This window comes from Octopus bimaculoides, chromosome 13, assembly GCF_046866305.1.
Source record: "Octopus bimaculoides isolate indiv1 chromosome 13, ASM4686630v1, whole genome shotgun sequence".
Lineage (NCBI taxonomy): Eukaryota > Metazoa > Mollusca > Cephalopoda > Octopoda > Octopodidae > Octopus > Octopus bimaculoides.
This window is the reverse complement of record NC_142940.1, coordinates 43208601-43233481: the sequence shown is the minus strand read 5'-3', so window position 1 is coordinate 43233481 and position 24881 is coordinate 43208601. Positions and strand designations below refer to the sequence as shown.

At 35.1% G+C, this 24881-nt stretch overlaps 1 long non-coding RNA gene across 1 annotated transcript; it reads right to left on the bottom strand.

The window, feature by feature from the left end:
• Positions 1–303: 303 nt before the first annotated feature.
• LOC128249321 (uncharacterized) lies at positions 304–24783 on the bottom strand. The gene is made up of 4 exons (XR_016244031.1): positions 24399–24783; positions 23350–23393; positions 2599–2747; positions 304–479 (listed from the first exon to the last, which is right to left on the bottom strand). It is a non-coding gene; the product is annotated as an uncharacterized LOC128249321 (long non-coding RNA).
• Between the last annotated feature and the right edge of the window lie 98 nt (positions 24784–24881).

The following is a 24881-nucleotide window of genomic DNA, read 5'->3' as shown; positions in this document are numbered from 1 at the left end:
TATCTATCTATCTATCTTTAAGTCTTTACATCAGTACCATAGACATACATATTGGATAGAGAATGAATATATATGTTTAAATATTTTCGCTCAAGCTAATCTACCTAATCTTGCTTTACATGTATACATCAGCTACATTATCAACAAAGCATTAATCAGCACTGCATTAAACGCTAATGTGTCAATGAACCGCATTAAACGCAAGTAAAGAAAAATCGAAAAACAACAACAAAAGAATAAAGAACTCAAGGCTAAAAGAAAGGATTAATTTTTAAATAAGAGAAAATGATGGAAGCCCATAAATATCGTAATTTATCAGCTAAGAATCCTTGATGTAGTTAAGCTTTCACTCATATGATTGTGTTCCTCTCATTCTTTTAAATTACGAATTGAACTACAACGTTTAGATAAAAATCTGTAATGTTTCTCTCAAAAATGTATTGGTGTGCCGTTCTTTTTTCTTTTACTCCGCCAATTTGCTGAAAGTGAAAGTAAAATGTCAAATATACGAACGAAATGAATCTTACAAGTAAATAACATCAGTAATAACAACAATAATAATATCAGAAGGAACCACAAAAAAAACAAACATAATAATAATAATAACACTAATATTAGTCATGTTGAAAATAATGATGGTGATGATTGTGTGTCAATTACGTGAAAATCGAAATGTTTGGATGCTGAATCAGTGCATTTGTGATGTGTCATTCAGATATGAATAACACATTGAAGTTGTGTGTGTTTGAGTGTTTATGTGTATATAGATATATATACATTCACACGTAATCATATATATATTTATACACACACACACACACACACACATATATATATATATATATATATATATATATATATATATATATATATATATATATATATATATATATATATATATATATATATATATATATATGCATATATATGTATATATGTATATATATACATATACATATATGCATATATATATATATATATATATATATATATATATATATATATATATATATATATATATATATATATATATATATATATATACATATATATAGGTATATATATGTATATACACACACATGCACATATATATATATATTTACACACATACGCATATATGTTTACATACACACGAATATACATAAGAACACAGGCAGAAACACACTCATATATATACGTATGTATGCATATATATAAGTTTTGGCTGATACACACACACACACACACACACACACACACACACACGCACGCACATAGACATACATACATAAACACCCACCTACACGTATACGCATACCTATCGGTAGAAATAATAGGTGGAGCGTGAGTTATATATATAGAGAGAGAGAGGGGAGGGGGAGAGAGAGGGAGAGAAAGAGAGAGAGAGAGAAATTGATTTAGGCACGATGACATCATGCATTTGAAACAGAATTATTTCGTTTCATATTTCTTTGAATTGTACTGATTAGCCAGATCTGGGAGGGAGCAGTTCGTGTTCGATAGTGTATTAATGCAATGACTGTATATATATATATATATATACGTATATGTGTTTGCATATATAAACATATATATGTACATGTAAATGTATCCTGTCTCCTTGTATAACCACACATCAAACACTTCCACATGCACGCACATGTATGTATAAATACATTTTTTACTTACCTCTTCAGTTTGGCAAGTTTTATTTTCAATGAACATACGGAATCGAATTTTATATAGAATTTTATGCACCCATTATTGCAAAATGAGTATCATAGATTAAGGAGCTATATTTAATCTTCTGCTTTTTAGAGACAACCATTGAAAAGGAGACATATTCTGTACTTGATAATCAGGATAGCCATGAAAGCAGAAGAACAATGATAGCGGAAGAAATATGTGTAACTGTATTTATTGTAACTGTTACCAAGTAAGATGTGTATTTTGCTTTGAAGGAGGTGACCCAAGGGAAAGGAACACAATCGTCTGCATTCGGCTGGCTGAATTGCTTCCTCCAACGGAAGATATTTACCACCAGTTGCTGGACAGATTGCTCGAAAAAATCCGACTATTAACAAACTCATCATTTAATTTAGTGTTCTGTTAACTGAAAAGTTTTATAGGAAAAAGAAATACATAAATTTTGTTGTATTATATTGACATGGCATTTCCAATACAACTAAGCAGTTTGATGCTATCTTCTTTCTGAATTTGCCACAGGAATCAGAGAAAGATACAGCGTTCAGAAATCTAAGATTACTCTAGAGTATTCAAATAACCAAACTCGTATAAACCCCCTCAATCCAAATTTGTACTAGCCAATGTCGGACCATTAGCATTTCTCTGAAGAATTATATAGTTTTACCTAGCTTCCAGTAATTTCAATGTGTTTACAGAGTAGTAACAGTTATATAAATCTAATGTTCACCTACGGGTAATTAATGTGAAAATCATAAAAGATACGAATACGATGTTCAAGAAAAGCGACTTCATATCTATCTGAGAAAAATTTTATAATATGCCATACAATGCAATAAAGTTATTTTATATTTATATATAAACAAATATTTATTTAAGCGATAATTTCACTTTGAAATATACTTTGATACTTACACGAAAAAGGTTACGGGCAAAAAGTGTCCGGTGTGATATTTAAATTTGTGAAATCCGGCTACTGTCCAGAAAAGTTTTATTTTGCTATTTTCAGAGATCAGAGGCTCGCCAACACTTTGCGTTCAAATGTTATTCAAATGTCATCCTTGCTGAAGAAAAAAAGAAAAAAAAAGTTGAGGGAATTAGTTCATTGTTCTGTGTCATACGACCGACCTCTCTACCCATCCTTATAATTGATGATCTGTTATTTCTATAGCTGACTACATTTAAAATGCCATTACAATCATTTACATCTCAGATAAAAGATAGTATTAAACCCCGATGACCTGCACCAGCACAAAGTCATAACAGTAAAATAGAAAACAGTTTTTGTCTGATCCTTTTTACTATTCAAAGTGCGATTTACAATGAATGTCTGTCTGTTATTAGTGAAATAAACTACTCCTACAGTCACTAATGAAACGATAGCTATTGTGATGCCTCCTCGATCAGTGAACCTGTTCACCCGACATTTTCAGATTGCTTTACAACCGACAAGACCAGTCAAATAACTTCTCAGGAAAAGAGAAAAGTAAACTGTATTATTTTTAAAAATGCCTACCAGTCTGTCTGCTAGCAAGTCTTGTCTGGTAAGTGTTTCCGGGGAAAGAAAGAAAACAACAACAATAACAACGGTAGAAAATGATTAATTATTAATTAATCACCGCATATTTTAGCAAGTCTACTATATATATAATGAAGAAGTTATATATGTACTCTTAATTCTTGACGTCATTAGCATGGTGCATTAGCGGTCTCGGTATTATTTCTAGCCTGTTGTACTGTTTGAAAGACTTGAACATTTAACAAGTAATCGCGCGTTAGAGTACAAATATATTACAATGCTATTTGGTTTCTGAATGTAGTTTTGAAAATTTATATCTTAAAAATAGAAAAATTATTGATACATTTACTACATGCATACATACATACGTACGTACATGCATACATACATGCTTACATACATACATGCCTACATGTATCTATCTATCTATCTATCTATCTATCTATCTATCTATCTATCTATCTATCTATCTATCTATCTAAACTGTCCTCCCTTCTTTTTACACGAGAACATTACTGTGAGATACACGATCCCTATTGATCGCCCTTTTTTCGATCCCTTTTGATCGAACTCCCCCCTTTTTCCTTCCTACGATCCCTTTTGATCGACTCCCCCCCTCTTTTTTCCTTCCCTCTCCCAAAAAGAAAAGCTCTACATTGTATTTGTCCCATCTTCGTTGAGCCCTGTGTGGCTAATAAAAGAAATGTATCTATCTATCTATCTATCTATCTATCTACCAATGCAGGAGACTGGAAAACATTTTATGGGTTATTCATTCACCATTGCACACTTTTAAATTAGCTAATAAGAGTTACACAATTGTACATGCAGTAAAAAAATCATGTAAGATATCATCTATTAGGAATTCTTCAGACAGAGAATCAAATTATACCATGTACAATACTTTATAACACCTATTAGTAAGTGAAGTATATGTAATGATGAATAATAATACAAAGATTTTCCTGTTTTGATATAAAATAACTCTGCAAAAATGTTTTTCAGTATTTTCAAGTTTTATGCATACCTCACACATATATAACACTAAATACAGATTCGGTATGCTAGGTTAAGCAGATGTGCTTCAAGAAGACACAGCTTCAATTTTAACCCTTTCTACATTACTTATATATATATATATATATATATATATATATATATATATATAAAGTGTAGTATATTGCCACTTAAGTGTGGCTGACCCCTAGGGGTGGATGTTACTGTTGCTTTTAGCCCCAGGAGGACATCTCCTCCAGCTGGCTTATCGACACACGACTGTGTCCTGTTTGCCAAGGGAGTTATCCCTCTCCCCACGACCAGCAGCACGAACGTATCCGGATTTCAGGGTTATTTCCCTTCTTCGGCGTTCGACAGCTGATGAACCAAGGTCATCAGCTGTCGAACGCCGAAGAAGGGAAATAACCCTGAAATCCGGATACGTTCGTGCTGCTGGTCGTGGTGAGAGGGATAACTCCCTTGGCAAACAGGACACAGTCGTGTGTCGATAAGCCAGCTGGAGGAGATGTCCTCCTGGGGCTAAAAGCAACAGTAACATCCACCCCTAGGGGTCAGCCACACTTAAGTGGCAATATACTACACTTTATCGTGCAGTTACTGTTAATACTTCATTTAGAGAATTAACATATATATATATATATATATATATATAAATATATAAATTTCATTTCTTTTACCCTGCACTTGTTTCAGTCTAATGACTGCAGCCGTGGTGGGGAGACTGCTTTGAAGAATCTTTAGTCGAATGTATCGATTCCAGTACTTACTGTTTATAAACCTGATATTTGTTCTATCGGTACGTTACGAGGACGTAAACACAGTAGCACCGGTTGTCAAGTGTTGGTGGGGAGAGAAACACTGACACAAAAACACACACACGCAATGGGTTTGTTTCAGTTTCTGCCCACCACGTTTACTCACAAGGGTTTGGTTGGCCCGAGGCTATAGTAGAAGGTACATGGCCAAGGTACCACGCAATCGATTGAACCCTGAACCATGTGTTTGGGAAGCAAGCTTCTTACCACACACCCACGACCACATATATACGTATATAGCATATTTATTAATACTTGTATACATATGTGTGTGTGTATATATATATATATATATATGATATATATATATATATATATATATATATATATATATATATATATATATATATATATATATATATAGATAGATATATATAATATCTATATATGTAGTATATATATGTGTGTGTATGTGTTATGTCTTTGTTTGTGTGTGTGTAAGACTCTGTTCTGTGTGTGTGTGTGTGTGTGTGTGTGTGTGTGTGTGTGTGTGTGTGTGTGTGTGTGTGTGTGTGTGTGTGTGAATACCTGAATGAATGACAGACGCATACTTAAACACATATATGAACTGTGAACAATTTCCAGGAGGAGATTATTTCGATATCTTCCCTCTCCACAAAAAAAAGAATAAATAAATAAACCTGAAGAGTAAACTTGCTATGTTAAACGTGCTTTTCTGTTTTTTTTTTTGTTTTTTTTTTCAGAAAACTATAGCAAATTAGAAGAAAACGGTTGCATGCCTTCTGTATAATGTCATATGATAGGTAGACATAGCAAATGATATGAGAGAAGATGAGTGATTCATGAGAGGGTAATGAAGAGAAAGTAAGAGCGGGAAATCTGTACTTTATATGAAGAGAATGGGCGAGAGAGCCACAAATATGGAAGATATTACATATCCCAATTTTCATAGCCACCGTCTTATTTACACCCATTTTCCCATTATTGCATACTTAGGCACATCTACTGCACAGTGTTTCGCTACTCCACTCGGCCCTATATAATATTTTTCATGGAAATGTGAGGCAATTTTTAACTAGTTTTCCTCCATCTCTTCGTTGGTCTTCCTCTTCCATATCCTCCTTTCTGTTGGAGCGATCACCATGTCATTAAGAACCGTCTGTTTGTACCTGTGTAGGCTTTTCCCTTTTAAAATGCGTCGGTTCCTCTTATATCACCCTTCATTTCCAATTCATATGTACCTGTAATGTATGCACACCATTACACTTTCTGCTCAGTAGCATTACATTTCATCTCGTCTTTCTAAACTTCTCAACTTATCATACAGTAGGGCTTTTTGAACACCAGTATTATAGAATATGTTCTTCACTCTGGAAGAGAAATCCGTCGATGTTAACAGAGGTATTATCTGATTATTCTCATTTCAGTTCCTGCCTCGGTTACTACGTTACCAGAACACCGATCTCCACTTTTTATTCCTCCACATTGCTAGCCAAATCTATCGACTTCATTTTGGGAGCTTCCCGAGCGTTTGAAGGAATATTCATGCATACATGCATACATATACACATGTTCAACCCCCCCCCGCATTTCCGGGCATTCGAAGTAATACATATATACGTATGTGCGTGTTTGTGTGCATGTGTGTATGATATAGAAGATGCAAAAAAACATGCGTGTGTATTTGTATGTGTATGGATAGGCATTCTCTCTGAAACACATGTACATACACACAAACCGCATACTGAATACATTTATTCTTGGAAATACAATGACTTTATTTTATTTTATTTTATTTTATTATGTTTCATTGCAATCGAACAGTTTGTTAAATCTTCTCAAAGATTGCATTGATTTTTAAACAGTGCAAATTTCTTAAATTAGCGCTTACAATAATTTTGACGAGGTCACAGTCATTAGTAAAGTCTTTCTTTATTAAAGGATTTCATGTTATATGATTGTACAATGATACAAAATGTAATAATAGACTCTTTAATTAACGAAGAAACATTACAGAATGCTAGAACTATGGAATCATTCATTCGACAACCAGTTATTATTTTCAAAAATGTATAAATAAACACACAATGAAATCTTAATTATAACTCATTATAAAAATAAGAGAAGAAATAAATAAAAATGTATGTAAATTTATTATGAGATAATATATTTACTGCTGCAGATTCTGTTTATAATGTAGATGGTTAAACATTGTTAAAATCTCACCTTAACGACCTTGAAGATTATAGATGATAATATAAATAATTATTTTCTAATTAAGTAACATATTTGGTTTTAGTTATATTTTTTAGATGAAGGTCAATCATGATCAAGCATACGTATAATCAAAGGTGTTTTATCTTTGACCAGCCTGCCTTAATATTTTTTTAACCTGACTCGTAGTTTATCTTTCGCGACATCTTTCAATGCATTGTTTTCCTTTTAAAAATGGATCTTAATATATGCTTTACAAAAACAATTCTTATAAATATTTCAATGAATACATATTAACATCTCTAAAAATATATCCAGCGATGATAAATTTTCGAATGCTTGTGAATGTGATGCTTATAACAATATTTGCATGTATGGATATACATGTATATTTGCATGGAGTACCAAAAGGCGCACTCCGTCGGTTACGACGACGAGGTTCCCAGCTGATACGATCAACGGAACAGCTTGCTCGCGAAATTAACGTGCAAGTGGCTGAGCACTCCACAGACACGTGCACCCTAAAAGTAGTTCTCAGGGGGATTCAGCGTGACACCGTGTGTGACAGGGCTGGCCCTTTGAAATACAGCTACTACTGATTTTTGCCAGCTGAGTGGACTGAAGCAACATTAAATAATGTGTCTTGCTCAAGGATACAACGCGTCACCGGGAATTGAACTCACGAACTTACCATCGTGAGCCGAATGCCCTAACCACTAAGCCACACGCCTTCACATATTTACATGCATGTTGAACTGAAAGAAATGCAAAAATGAGCGTAACTTTTTTAACAACTGACAAAAGTCGTTAAAACAGCACTTATTAGTAGAGTGACTCTTTCTCTACAGTAAATCTTCTTACGGTTCTTCGTTGTTGGCTAATGACTGGTTCCAAGCAGAAACAACACGTGGTCACTGAGTTCACGGTGGAGGAACGTTGCAGGCTGCCCGACACCTTCAGGAAGCTACACTTTTTCTACGGAGATGACACCGTTGAGAGTAATGTGTATGGATGGAGGTAGAAGTTTAAAGGATAGAAAACCAGTATTAAACACAAGCCATGCAGCAAGAGAACGTAAATAACAATGACTGATGCGAATCGCCAGTGAGTGAACAAAGGGATTCGTGTAGACAAACTAAATCCACTTCGTGTGTCTACATGAATCACTTTATTGTACAACTGGACTGAGGTCAATATGCATTACCAAAAACAGTGGCAGACTATGGTTATTGGACAGCGTGTAAAGAGTTGGTACCTTAGTTGTTGACACCTGATTTGAACTAGAGAAACGATATACGTCTGCTCAGATATGTTGTATGCCTTTGAAACCAATGAAGACATATTTTTTCCGCTCGTGTGAGAAGAGATGAAATGTAGGTGTTTATTTATGATCTGGAAAAGAAGGTCCAGTCTATGGAATGGTGTGACACCTTTTTCTCCAAGGCCTGAGAAGCTCAAGTGCAAGCAACTAGCACAGAAAGTGATGGAGACTATTTGGCGGCATTACAAGAGGTCTACTCGTTTTGATTATCTGGAATGCGGATGTACTTTGAACAGCGGGTAGTGTACTGAGAAATTCAGAAAGCTTAGACAAACCATTAGGAAGAAGAGAACGGGCCATATTTAGCAAGATAATCAGCGACCACACTTATCTTTCGCAAGTAATCAAGTAAATTGGGCTGATCAGGGCCCCCATGCTATGTATGTATGTATGTATGTATGTATGTATGTATGTATGTATGTATGTGTATGCGTGTGTATGTGTGTGTATATGTATGTATGTTCGGGTCATTTTTCTATCGAGAATGAAGTCTTTTCATGGTGCGATGGAGGCATGGTTCAATAACTGTAGTGGTAATTTAAACGACCATTTTAAATTGCCCGCCTAAAACTCCTGTGTGTGTGTGCATACAACGCATGCATTACTATTTAGAATAAAATATTGGAGAATTTGCCGATAACTCCAACAAAACGTCAGGAATAGTATAACGTTACTAATAATTCTGCCTTGGAAGGAGGCAAACTGGCAGAAACGTTAGCACGGCGGGCGAAATGCTTCGCGGTATTTCGTGTCTTTACGTTCTGAGTTCAAATTCCGCCGGGGTCGACTTTGACATCATCCTTTAGGAGTCGATAAAATAAGTACCAGTTGAACACTGGGGTCGATCTAATCGACTGGCCCCCCTCCACAAACATTCCGCGCCTTGAGCCTAGAGTGGAAAAGAATAATTTTAGTTTGGAATTGCTGCAGATTGCATCCAGAATTCGAACCTAAAAACGTCAGTACATTTGTTTCATTTTTATCTTAAAGCCATGCTAACCATTTATAAACACCTAAACTCTTTTATATTCACTTACGAATGCGTATATAAATATATATATTTTATTTTAAATGATCACATTGATATATAGATATATTCCTATGAGCTCTATCCGTATGATTAAAGACAGATGATATATTGTTGATGTCGGTTAATGATTAATTGTATCGTGTACGAATTATTCTCTCTTGTATAAAATCAAAAACTTCTAACCAAGTTTGTCACACGTGCAGAATTATATAAAAAAAATATTGTGATAAAAAATAAAATAAAAATAAAATAAACAGAAGACATGATTTATGTTTTTCAATGCAGTGAACTAATTAAGTGTTGCATCTGCAGTGTTTAATGGCCAAAAGGTTTAATGAAGTTATCTTGCTTTGGTTTGTTTCATTACAGACGAAGAATTAATTATTTTGCTATTATTGTCCTGAATGAACAAGTCACATGATGAACAATTTCTACGTGTTAACTTTTGACGTTAGAACAAAACCTTAATTATGCATCTTCTACATCTTCAATCTCAGTTGTTTTTATTCGCTTTATATGAAACCGATGTTATTCTTTCATAGCTGTTGGCATGTTTTCCCCATTATTACAGTTTTGAGGCGACCAGAGTCTTTGGTATACCCTGCTCTTCTAAAGCTATTATTCAATGGCAGCCATTGTTGCATTTACGTTATTCCTTTTATTCATTTCTCAGCAAATAATCACGCATATATTCAATGCAATCACTTAATTGGAATAAGTGGAACAACTGAATTTAGAAGGTAAAACGTTTTTTAATATAATACTACAGAAATATTTATGAATAGTAGCAGAGGTTAGGATATTATATAAGGAATTTTACAGAAGAATCACAGATGAGAAAACTGCTGTCATCCTCCGGTGAAATTATAACACGTAAAAGAAAAGATTATATTACAATTACACCTGAGGCTGGAAATCAGAATCATTTACATAATTATGCAATAGTGTATGTGCAGTGTGGAAATTAGGCATAAAATTCAAATAACAAATTAGAATGCATTTACCTCAAGATATTTGGCGTAGTATTATTGAAATTCGCTTGAAGGTGGCGAGCTGGCAGAATCGTTAACATGCCGGGCAAAATATAGCGACATTTCATGCGTTCTGAGTTCAAATTCTACCGGGATCGACTTTGCCTTTTATCCTTTCAGGGTCGATAAAATAAGTACCGGTTGAGCACTGAGGTGAATGTAATCGACTTAATTCCTCCCCTAAAATTGGTGGTCGTATACCAAAATTTGAAGCCATCATTAAAATTGACTTCACAATAACGAGGTCCAAGGTTCGATTCGACTGGCTGGCGTCTTGGGCAAATGTAATTTTTTCCAGCTTCATGTCATTCATATTTAGAGATAAGGGTATTATTTTATGAAAAATTTGGCCTGGTCGATTTGATGTTTTAAGTAAACAACGCAGTAGGTGAAGTCTTGTTTCCAACCGGCAGGTCAAATCATGTTTCAGCTGTGGCGTAGAAACAATTCAATTTGGAATTCATGCTCTTCTTCAAAGCATTTAAAGCTGCAGCTACCAAAGGTTTAAATAAAGCTATATCCAATAAGATCTGATCAAATCCATCAGACTTTGATTGAGAATGAATATAAGATTCAAATGAAATATGTAGACTCCATTTAGAGGGACAAAATGATATTGGGTAGGCGGAAACTTTATAGAAGACCATCAGGTTAAATTTGCAGTTATGTCATAAGCTACAGCCTTGTTATATATTGTGTCATGCTGACTTGGCATGAATTACTCGAAACATCTGATCCTGAATTAACGCACAAATGGCTGAGCTTTCTACAGACATGACTATAAGCTTCTCAACCATTACCATGTTAATTCAGGTGCAGGTAATTCTGCTGATTACTCTACTGCATGTACATGTTTGAGCGACGGAGATCCACTGCCATACAACATAATAATTTATGAATTGAATAATATTTATGAATTGAATTCCTTCACTTAAAATGTTTGAGTTTCTTTCATTCTTTCGCCCCACCTCTGTTTCGCTCCATACACATACACATACAGTGCATAAAAACACGACCGAGTAGTTAAGAGGTCTGGAGTTTGATGTCACTGCGTTGTATCTGGGTAAATATCTTCATCATAGACTCAGGTCGACGGGTAGACGGATAATGTGTAAGAGCCCATCAGGTGGATTGCATCAGTAATTCAAATTCCAACCAACTGCACGCTCACACATCCACAATACATGCAAGTATGCATACATACGTGCATACATGCATACATACATACACACACACATACATGAATACATACTTACATACAGACACACACACATACATACATACATACATACATACATACATACATACAGATAGACAGACAGACAGACAGACAGACAGACAAAGATTACCTACTCAGAACTATTGAGAAATCTGCAGGTACTCTATCCAGATTACAAGTTCAGGGTTATACCTGTAATTATGTGGGCACTCGGATATGTAACACACTGCCTAAATATCAATCTTGAGAAATTAGGCTTTTCAAAGCCAGAAATGAGAAAGCTGATTCGAAGACTACAGATCCGATCCATCACTGGAACTGTAAAAATCTGTAATATTTTCCTGAAGTTTATCATTTAAGTATATATGAGCATGTCTAGTATATATGAGCATAAAACAAAACATACAAATCTGCACATATACGTACATATATGCATACATACACGCGTGTACACACACACACACACACACACACACACACACACACACACACACACACACATTCTTACACACACACATATTCTTACACACACACACACACATATTTATATACCTTTCAACTGTTACTTGTTACCGTCATTAGACTGCGGCCATGCTTGGGCACAGCTTTCAAGTGTTTTTAGTAGAACAAGTCGACTCCAGTACTTATTACTTTTAAATCTGGCACTTATTTTATCGGCTCTTTTGCTGATCCGCTATGTTGTGAGAACCTAGAGAAACCAATACCAGTTATCAAGTGGTTGCGGGTGCAAACGCAAGCAGAAAGATACAAACACACACACACATGCACACACACTCACACATGACGGGCTTCTTTCCATTTCCACTCACAAGACTTTGGTCGAGCCAGGGATAAGATAGAAGACACCTGCCCAAAGTGCTCTGCAGTGAGATTGAACTCGGAGCAATGTGGTTGGGAAGCCATTTGTTTTTGTGCATGTGTGTGACCATTGTCTTTGTTTTTTCTATCCCTTGACAAACAGTACTGGTTTGTTTACGTCGACGTAAAGTGAAATTTGTTTAACTGAAACCCTTCAAGGTGGTGCAGTAGCATGGCCGCAGTGCAATTAACTGATAATATTAAAACAAATAAAAGGATAAAAGAGAACTCAGACAAGATTCGAAATCTTTTCATAGCATATTCACCACATTTTCGCGTTACATATTCGTCTTGTTACATTATATTTAACGCTCTACATGCCATTTGAAATAAATAAATAAATAAATAAATAAATAAATAAATAAACAGTAACACCCTCCAGGTATACATACATGCATCCATTTAGATGTAGACGAACTTATATATGCTATAACATAGTTTTTTCTCTCGGCATGTAAAATTCATACAAATACGTTGGATTTGTTAATGTTCACACATCTTAGAATTGAGCTTTATCTACATAAAAATAAAAATAAAAAAACTTGCGTTCATTTCCATACATTAAAAGCATTTATATTTTACTGGCTGTCTGTGATCTCGTGTTCATGTGGAAAGCTATCCATTTCCATATATCATCAGCTACACACACACAAAAAGAAAAAAAAAATGAAAACAAAAACAGAACAAAACATAACGACAAAATACGAGAAAATAAAATAAATACACAGTGTAAAAGAAATATTTGCTTGATATAAAGAATTAATAATGAATTCTGAATTTATTCTAGATATCACCTGCCGATTAAAAGTTACCTTAATTGGATTTTTACCTGATACGTTAGAGCTGAGAAAAACAGTTTGACAAACTCGTCTCCTTACGTGATTCAGAAGCCTGAAACTTCATCGCAAATAAGTGATATGTTATTTTTGTTAACTCTTGGATCCTCTTACTTGTGTCAGCCATTGAATTGCAACCATGCTGGAGCATCACTTTCAAATATTTTTGTCGACAAAATTAAATCAAGAACTTATTCTGTCGGTTTTTTAAATTTTTTTTACCGAACCTCTATGTTACAGAGACGTAAATAAACCGGTTACCAAATGGTGCGATTGCAAACACAAATGAACGAGTACACACACCTTTGTGTATGCATATGTGTGTCTCTGTCTATGTGCATGTGCGCGTGTGTGTATACGTATATCGCTATCTGTGTATAACGCTACATATAAATGCAGGTAGAGAGTATAGCATTGTGGAATTCCATGGCAGCATACTCTCTAATGGTGTGCATACATTTAGAATGAAATACAGGTGACAATTTAATTTGTTTACACCAAGTCTCTCTCTCTCACTTTAAATATATAGTGAAGGCGCATGGCTTAGTGGTTAGAGCGTCGACACTTTATTTCATGTTGCTCCAGTTCACTCAGCTGTAGAAATGAGTTGCGATGTCACAAGTGCCAAGCTGTATCGGCCCCTTTGCCTTTCCCTTGGATAACATCGGTGGCGTGGAGGGGGGAGACTGGTATGCATGGGCGACTGCTGGTCTTCCATAAACAATCTTGCCCGGACTTGTGCCTCGGAGGGTAACATTTTAGGTAAAATCCCCTGGTCAGTCATGACCGAAGGGGTTATCAGCAATATATATATATATATATATATATATATATATATATATATTTATATGTGTGTATGTATATATGTATGTATTATTCAAAACAGTTTGATGCGAGTTCGTGCTATTTCAAGTTCTGGAAGCCTCTGGCGGGTCCTGTCTCCAAATGAATAGGGAGGTACAGAAAGTCCGAGACATATGTATACACAAGCACACACACACAAACACACACACACACACACACACACACACACACACACACACACACACACACACACACACACACACACACACACGCACATACACACATATATACGCGGCCTATATATACGGACTGTTGTCATAGTAACGAATCTGAAGCATGCAGAGTGAAACTACTTGGCACAGATTGACCTTGAAATCTACTGTGCATGCGCACAAAGTTTTACTGTTCCAGCTCACTTCCGCTGTTTACAACAATGGTTGGAATGAACGTGTGTAGTGTGATATATATATATATATATATATATATATATATATATACATATCATACAGTTTCCATCTAGTAAATTACTCACAACACATTTATCCGTCCGGGGCAATAGCTGAAGATACTTGCCCAAGGTGCCTCGTTGTAGGACTGAACACGAAATTACAGGGTCGCCAAGCGAACTTTTTACTTACATAGTCATACTTGCTCTTCTAGAGTTGTTTTAGGATTCAGAATGATTTATTGCTTCCTGAAAACTGTTGGAGGAAGAGTAAGAAGTGTGATTGGGATTTTAATGTAAAATCAACTTTAACATTCGTCATTTGGAATATTTCAAAATTCGTTTTCGGAATATAGGCGAGAATATGATAACAAAGGATATGACAGGCAAACCAAACAAATATTAAAAAATGCGATGAGTATAAAATCAGACATAAATAATGATTCTCTTTCGTTTTGTCTTCTGTTATAATTCGCAGACGGACAGTTTAATATAATTGGGCCATATATATATTTTTTATTTTGATTGTTCGTTTCGCCTCATTGCTCTCTAATAGAAACGAGACACGATGTGTTAGCGACTCTATGTCAACAGAGATTCTTTTTTAGGGTAAGTGGTGTGATAAAGTGGTGGGGGCCTATAAAGTGAGTAATTTCATTTTGATATGTATATGTGAGCGTATGTATGTGTGTATGTATGTTTGTGTGTATACTTTAGAGTTGCCTGTTACACGGTGTCAATTTGGAATTAGGAATGAAGTTACTTTTTATTCGCTGTCGATAAATATGTCCTGTGGGTTCAATTATTTTATTTTTCAATTGCTTAAAATTGATTGAAACAGATTAAAATGACATAAAATGTTTAGATCAAATAAAAAAGATTTATTCTCTGTGGAGTCTTTCAGAAATGTCTTTACGCTTCATTAAGAATTATACTAAATTGGATAGACAGCCTTTGGAAAAACAACAGCATTTTGCATAAACTTAAAGAAAATACGAGGTGTAAAACCAGTCGTTCTTATTTAGTGACAAGAGTATTTATTTTGTGGAAAATCTGGCTTGGTCGATTGATGTTTTAAGTAAACAAGGTAGCAGGTCAAGTCTTGTTTCCAACCGGCAGGTCAAATCTTATTTTGATAGTGGTGTAAGAACAATTCAATACGGAATTCATCTTATTCTTCGTAGCATTTTAAGATGTAGTTACCAATTTGATAATGACTTACTTGCTAAAAAGGATTAACTAAAACTATATCCAGTGGGTTCTGATAAAACGCATCACGTGTATGTTTGTAAATAAGTGTAAGGTTCCAGGAATGTATGTGGATTCCAAGGAGAAAAGAGGATTCTGTAACAATTTAGCAATGTGAGAATGAAACTAGTTGACTACAGTAATTCCTCGCTATAACACGGTTCACCTATTGTGGTTTATTATTTAAGCTTAAGTCGATTCCTCCGTGGTGTTGTTTTACATTTATGATAAAATAAATACAGGCGTGGGAGTAGCTGTGTGGTAACGAACCACATGGTTCCGGGCTCAGTCCCACTGCGTGGGACCTTGGGTAAATGTCTTCTACTATAGCCTCGGACCGACTAAAGCCTTGTGAGTGGATTTGGTAGACGGAAACTGAAAGAAGCCCGTCGTATATATGTATATGTATATATGTATGTGTGTGGGTATATGTTTGTGTGTCTGTGTTTGTAACCCCCCCCCCCCCCCCAACGTCGCTTGACAACCGATGCTGGTGTGTTTATGTCCCCGTACCCTAGCGGTTCGGCAAAAGAGACCGATAGGATAAGTACTAGGCTTACAAAGAATAAGTTCTGGGGGTCGATTTGCTCGACTAAAGGCAGTGCTCCAGCATGGCCACAGTCAAATGACTGAAATAGGTAAAAGAGCAAAAGAATATGCAAATTATAAAAATAATAAAAAAAATATACAGTACAGTATTGTTTCTACATTGTGGATTTTCACCTATCGCGGCGTGTTTTGTAACGTAACACCCGCATTAGTCGAGGGATTACTGTGTTGAAAAACATTGTCTACATATTTTATCGTTTTGATCTTTCAGTCACTGGAATGCAACCAAGTTGGTGTAGTGCCACGGAGAGTTAGTCGGACAAATCGACTCTATTGCTTATTTTTAAGTCTGGTACTTATTTTGTCGGCTTCTTTGCCGAAATTCTAAGTTACGGTGACGTAATTAAACCATTACCAAATACGCACGTGTGGCACTGGTTGGCCTGGAACTACAAGAGAAGATATTTGTATAAAATGTCACGCAGAGGCACTGAACACGCAACAACACGGCTGTAAAGTGATCGTTTTAACCCTACTATTACTAATATACTATGTCTGCGCATATATATCAGCAATAATTTTATCCAAAACGATATATTTATCTTTCTCGCCATTCCTCTCTCTCTCTCTCTCTCTCTCTTTCTCTCTCTCATTTCTATTTCTCTCTCTCTCTCTCTCTCTCTCTCCTTTTTCTCCGGAAGAAATAACACAAAGTATCTTGTCCGGCGCGCTGATGATTCTGACAGCTCACCGCCTTACTACTACTACTACTACTACTACTACTACTACTACTACCACTACTACTACCACTACTACTACTACTACCACCACCACCATCACCACCACCATTACTACTACTACTACTACTACTACTACTACTACTACTACTGCTACTACTACTACTACTACTACTACCGACATTGCTGCTCATTACCCCTGATTCACTTGTCATTCGCTTAACCCTAACCAGTTAAGCGTTTCCTTTAGTGGCTGGCGATAAGTGCAACTCTGATGACGAACAGGTGTAGTCGGAGGACACCATAGCAATGGCTGAGAGAGATTCATTGGGGTTTGAAGGATTAACTCCGGGAAACATGGATGGTTCGTTCATCATCCTTCAAAAACGCTTATTCAGGGAGCTTTTGAGCGAGATGGGCTACTAGACCTGAAGTACCAATGACCCCATCTGCAAGGACATGCCTATGAGGGTATGATGTCACCATGTCGCTTACGTATGTTTGTGATGCATGTGCTTTGTGTACCCTTATCGGACGGGTAGTCATGATGGGTATATTGGACTTCATATTTTTTATAGCCCAGTGTCATTCTGATGACATACACTGCTCTGGTGCGCCCTGATCAGACAGATAGTCATGTGTTGGGCTTCGTATATTTTACCCCAGTGTCACTTTGATGGCATGCGTTTTGTTATAAAGGATGGGCTACAGCAAATATTCTGGTCAATACCACAGATTTGCTTGTCAGTTGCTTGACCAGAACCAGTTGAACATGTCTATTGGTGCTTGAGCTGGAGTAGCGAGGGAACATCATAGCCACCTGCTGAGAGGAATTCTTTGCCGTTTGAATAATTCACCTCTGGAAACATAGGTGTTTCGTTCATCATCCTTAAACAACCCTTATTCAAGGACCTTTTGAGCGGGATGGGCTACTCGACTGAAGAAAATTCTAACTGGGCCCCACCAGCAAGGTCATGCGCTGTTTATCTTGATATGAGATCACCATGTCGCGCACATATGGTTGTGATGCATGTGACTGGTGTACTCTTATCAGACGGGTAGTCATGATATGTATTTGGGCTTCGTATATTTCACCCCAGTGTCACTTTGATGGCATGCGCTGCTCACTCACTCACTCACTCACTCACTTACTCACTCACTCATTCAATCACTCACTCACTCAATCACTCACTCACTCACTGAATAATAATAATAACAACAACAACAACAACAACAACAACAATAATAATAATAATAATAATATGACAGGTTAGCGTGAGAGGTTAAGCAGTTGCGGTCGATAAAAATGGTGGTGGTTGTAGTACCAATGATTATCGGGGCCCTGGGAACAGTGAGTAACAATCTTGTACATGGAACAAATAAGGGCTGCAATAAGAGTGGAGCACTTGCAGAAAACAGCACTGCTCGAATACTCCGGATGGTGCTCAAAAAATAAGGGGTGTCACCTTAGTTCACTAGTAGTGAACAGCTAGCACCGTAGTACATTTCCGGCGTAAGAAGCGGTGCAAAGACAATAAATAATAATAATAATAATAATAATAATAATAATAATAATAATAATAATAACAATAACAACAATAATGATAATAATAATAATAATAATAATAATAATAAAAATAAAAATATAATAATAATAATAATAATAATAATAATAATATTAATGGTGATTATTATTATTATTATTATTATTATTATTATTATTATTATTATTTTAGTTAGGCTCAGGTTCGGTCTTATTCCTGGTAGAATTTATGTGGGTAGCTGGTTACTACCTGTAGCTTTAGGTATCCCCAAGTTTTCAGCTGTCTTTCAAGTGCTTAGAACCCTCTTCTTCTTTTTCTCGTTATTATTAAGGTGGCGAGATGGCAGAATCGTTAGCACACGGCGCGAAATGCTTAAAGGTATATCATCTGCTGCTACGTTCTAAGTTCAAATTCCACCGAGGTCGACTTTAGCTTTCATCTTTCTCGGGATCGATATATTGAAGAACGGGTTATACATTAGGGTCGATGTAATCGACTCACCCCATCCCCCAAAATACATACATGGATGCGTGGCTTTCAATTAAATGATAATATAAGTAATATATATATGTGCGTGTGTGTGTGTGTAAATGTATATATATATATATATATATATATATATATATATATATGCATACAAGAATAAGGGCAAGGAATCGTCAATTAATAATAGAATTAATAATTAACAATTTTGCCAAGTAGTTCAGTATGAAAAAAACCTTTATCGGTAAAACCATTTATCATCATAAATATACAGGGATTAGCATTGAGTTGCTTCTCCAACATACTGAAAATTTAGAAATTTCTAAATATTTCTATATATGTATATATATATATATATATATATATATATATATATACAGGCATATATGGGTACAGGACAACGCCAACAGTAAAGAATATGATATACGAAAACATATAAGGTAAATACGCAAATAACGAGAGAAAAAAGGACAAGTAATACAAAGAATGACCCTTCATCAGTTGTCGGCTGCCTATCTACTCCCCATTTCCAGCAATCAACAACAATATGAGTCTTCGAAAACAGCTGCTCCCTTGTCGTTGATTGTCGAAATGGGGACTAGAAAACCACCTTTAGAATTTTAATTCTATTTCATCAAGTGTCTCACTAATTTGTCTAGAAAAAATGTGGCCTTTGGTTCAGAGGTGACACTTTAGTGTATACATATAGGCGTATGTATGACTGTGTGGTAAGAATTCTGCTTCCCACCAACATAATCGTGGGTCCAGTCCATCTGCGTATTGAGCTTTGTGAATTGATTTGGTAAACGGAAACTGAAAGAAGCCCGTCGTATATATACATCCATATATATATATGTATATATATATATATATATATATATATATATATATATATATATACATGTGTGTGTGTGTGTGTGTGTGTGTGTGTGTGTGTGTGTGTGTGTATATATATCTAAATACATACACACACACATAGATATGCATGTCTATGTGTGTGTATATGCTTGTGTGTGTATATATATATGCGTGTGTGTATGTTTGATTTATGGTGTGAAGAATATAAAAATTAGGCGTTTAACATAGAATAATATTTGAATGTAAAATTTAGTTGTAAGCTAGAAATTGTTGCTGTTGCTTAGTGACCGAAGCTTTATCTCTCTGGGGTGACTTCTGATGGAAGGCATTTCAGCAGGGGCCCTCTCCTCTTTTTTTTCTTTTTTCCTTTTTCAGTCTTTCTTTCCTTTAAAACTTCCGGATGTGATTCGATAGACACTTGTTTACCATATCTACCAAATCTTGTAATTAAGTAGAAACACACACACACACACATACACACACACACACACACACACACACACACACACACACCGCACACACACACACACACACACACGTTGCTTTGGAATGTGAAAAATATATAAGTTTAGGCGTTTCATACATATTATAATACTTCCACTTCCATACAAGAGTAAAAAATATAGTTTTAACTTAAAAATTACATTAAAACATCATACTATATTTGGTTTACACAGATTTTATATATTGAATATGCTATTTAGCAGTTTCTTCTCTAAATTATTAGTGAATGCAAAGATAATTAGATTTGATATAAAAATCCCTCGAGGCTAGTAATTGCTGTGTAGGCGAATATATAAATATTAGTAAGATTATTAAACAGGCAACGACAAGAACAACAACATTGTAAAGCATTTAATTGAATATTAGTCATAATTAGATTAACAATATTTTCAGTTGGTTATATTAAACTTAAGGATAGAGTTATATACTGATAAACAAACACATCCGTACCACGTACACATACACTGAAAAAGAGAGCAGATAATGAGATATATAGAATGAGAGAAAGATAGGTAGATAAATAGATAGAGAGGTAGAGAGAGATAGAGAAAGAGGGAGGGAGAGAGGGAGGGAGGGAGAGAGAGAGAGGGAAGGAGAGAGAGAGAGAGAGAGAGAGGGAGAGATCGAATATTATCAATGAAAAACCAGTGGAAACAAGTTTCCATAACTCGATCGGAATAGCGGGAGATCGGCTGCTTCTATCACACACAAACACACACGCACTCGCACGGGCACACACACACACACACACACACACACACACACACACACACACACACACACACACACGCACACACACACACGGACACAGATACATCCACACAGCGACACATTCACACACAAACTCATATGTATTGATATATACACAGGGAGAAACGCACACAAATATATATACATGGATATATACGCACACGTACATATGCACACAGCCACACACATAGATATACATAAATATACATATACTATACATGTACATATATATGTAAGTGTTTATATATATATATATATATATTAGGTAACTTAAATAACTTATGTACACACACACACACACACACACACACATACATATATATATATATATATATATATATATATATATATATATAAATATACACACACATATATATATATATATACATATATATATATATATATATATATATATATATATATATATATATATATATATATATATATATATAAATACACACACACATATATATATATATACATATATAATATAACGAAGGCAGCTATATATACATGTATACGTACATATATGCATGCATATATATATATATACATATACATACATTCATGCATACACACATATATATTTGCACATATATGTTTAATTTTCTATTTGTGAAATTACATAACACGAGCTTCGAGTATCATGCTAAATTCCATACACACATATATAAACACGTACTTGAAAAATGCATAAAATATAAGCTTTTATTCCGTAAACAAGTAATTGAAATTTTCTATTCTCTGAAATCCTCTTTTGCAGGCTTGGGTCAGAGTGTAAATAACCATGTTTTCCTTTCACAAGCCGATACTAAATTGATGAAATCAGTTTATAGTTCATCTCATGGAAGCGCACATTAGCAATATTTCATTTTCAAACTAATTTCTTATAATAAGACGGTGGATGAATTTACACAACACAAGAGAAGCAAATATTTAGCTTTACAAATTCATGATGTACACAGACATGCAGTAAGTAAATAGACACCTTTAATTTTCAAAATCTTTTATTTAATACGCAAAGCGAACAATTGAAATGTAATCGATAGGTAGGACTACATACTTAGTATTTAGTTGACGTTCCCTTTGCAGTTTTTAATTCCGAAACTTTTTTTGGCATTGATCTGATGAGCTTTGTGATTGTCTCTTGTGGAATTTCTGCTCACTTTTCGTAAATTATGCAAATCAGCCAAGGAGTATAAAGGTTTCTCTCAATAAACAAACGTAGTGCAACAAGAGCCAATATATGTAATTATCAAAACATAGGGCTTCGAATGATGAATGTTCGGGTTTTGATTGAGACTAGGGAACGTGGGAAAAAATCTGATCTTTCAATTTAATATAAAAAAATATCGATACTCCGCAACTGCGTCAAGTTTTCCCTTTAATTCTTCTTGTCTACAACATATTTGCATTCACGTGTTAAGAAACACATATACACATGCACACACAAATATACACAAATCCGCCTATGTACAAACGTATACTTTATATATAGGATTGCATCCGTGTGCGCGCGCGAGCTGGTGCGCATGTGTGTGTGTATGTAGCAAACGTCTGTGTGGCAAACATGTGAACACAGAGGTTTCAGTATACACTAAAAGGTAAAAAGAGACACATATTCATATATAAACGTATATGCGTGTATATGTTTGTCTGATTATCCGTGTATGTAATTACGTCAGTAATTAAGGCACTAATGAAGAATAAAGTAAAAGCTGTAAGTCTATTCAATTCAAATGTTATATCTCCTCCTTACTCACCACGTACATACAATAAGCAACACTTGCATTGCACTACGACACAAATCGAAACCGGATAGGAAAACATTAATAAAACATACACCTGACCTATACAAAATTCTTCACGAAACTTGATACGTAATAAGGGAAAAATACTCACTCTTAGCGCAGCACAACTTTCAAATATTCTGATGACATTTAAATCTAATTGAAAGAAATAAAGATTCCAGATAATGATTATTCCAATTACATTGCAGCTGCCTACTATAAAGAGGTCACAACACAAAGCCAAAACTCCTCCGTTCTGAGGATGAGAATGTGAAGATTTAAAAACATTTATGGTAGGTTCAGAGACTTTGATATTAAAAGCAAATTGCAATGATCCCTTACGAAAATATGAAAATATACATGGATAAAAAAGAAAAGTAAAACACAAAAATGTTTTCAATATATACTTGAAAGAATAGATGGCCGCATTTATACACTTACATACATACATACATACATACATACATACATACAGGAACACATGTTACTGGCTTCGATGCACTGGCATTCAGCTCCGGGTATATGGCTCGTTATAGCCGGAACAGCTTTAAGATAATGAAGGTGTTTACGTAACACAAGTTCTGTGGCCCTCATTCATTAATATTCCACCTTTCATATAAGAGTCCGCTGAAGTTGGAGACGCCGAATAATGCATAGTTTCTCCCAACCAAGGCTTTCTAACACAGTGAAATATAAAGTAAATTTTAGTTAGAACAACTGGTACAATTATAGCAAAACGGACTCATAAAACACGCACTCATATGTATGTATGTTTGTATGTATATATATATATATATATATATATATATATATATATATATTTTCTCCTCAATTTTTTTTCTCCGTGTTTTTCTCCTTGTCTCCGTATTCGTTCTGTTGAAGAGCGTAGCTCGAAACGTCAAAGACTTTCCGTATTCCCGAGCGTCATACTAATACATCCTTTTGTTATTTACACCACCTGTCCTCGTCTGTTGTTGTTTTTTCGTATATTCTCCCATATATATATGTATGTATGAACACTCATACACATAAATGTATATAAATAGACCATACAGTGTAATACCAAATATTATATTTAAATGAAGTACATCTTCCTATTTCTGCTATTTACAGACACTTACGAGGGTATATATGCACATATGTAGGTAGATATTTACTCACACAAAATGTCCGTATTTCTCCGTCTTTGTTTCTGTTTGTCTGTATGTCTACCTCTATCTTTCGCCCCATCTCTCTCATGCTCACACATACACGTGCCTGCTACACACACACACACACACACACACACACACGCATGCGCATAGACACACACACGCACATACGCACATACAAGTAAATATATGCATGTATGAGTCATGTTTTATATCGTTCGCCGCCTGAAATGGCGGCTATATAAGAGGAATAAAAATTGTACATTTGGATATCATGAACCGCATATAATGGAAACATCTTTAAGAGAAAAAAGGCTATAAACCACATCAACATTTTCCCCGCTTAGTATAAGAGAAAAAAGAACTACAAAACTCAGAAACATTTTTCCGGTTGGTAATTAAAAGACCCACATAAATAAAAATAATAAAGATAAATTAAAAAAGCAAAAAAAAACAAAACTTCATTTCATTTTCCATAACACCTTAAAACTAA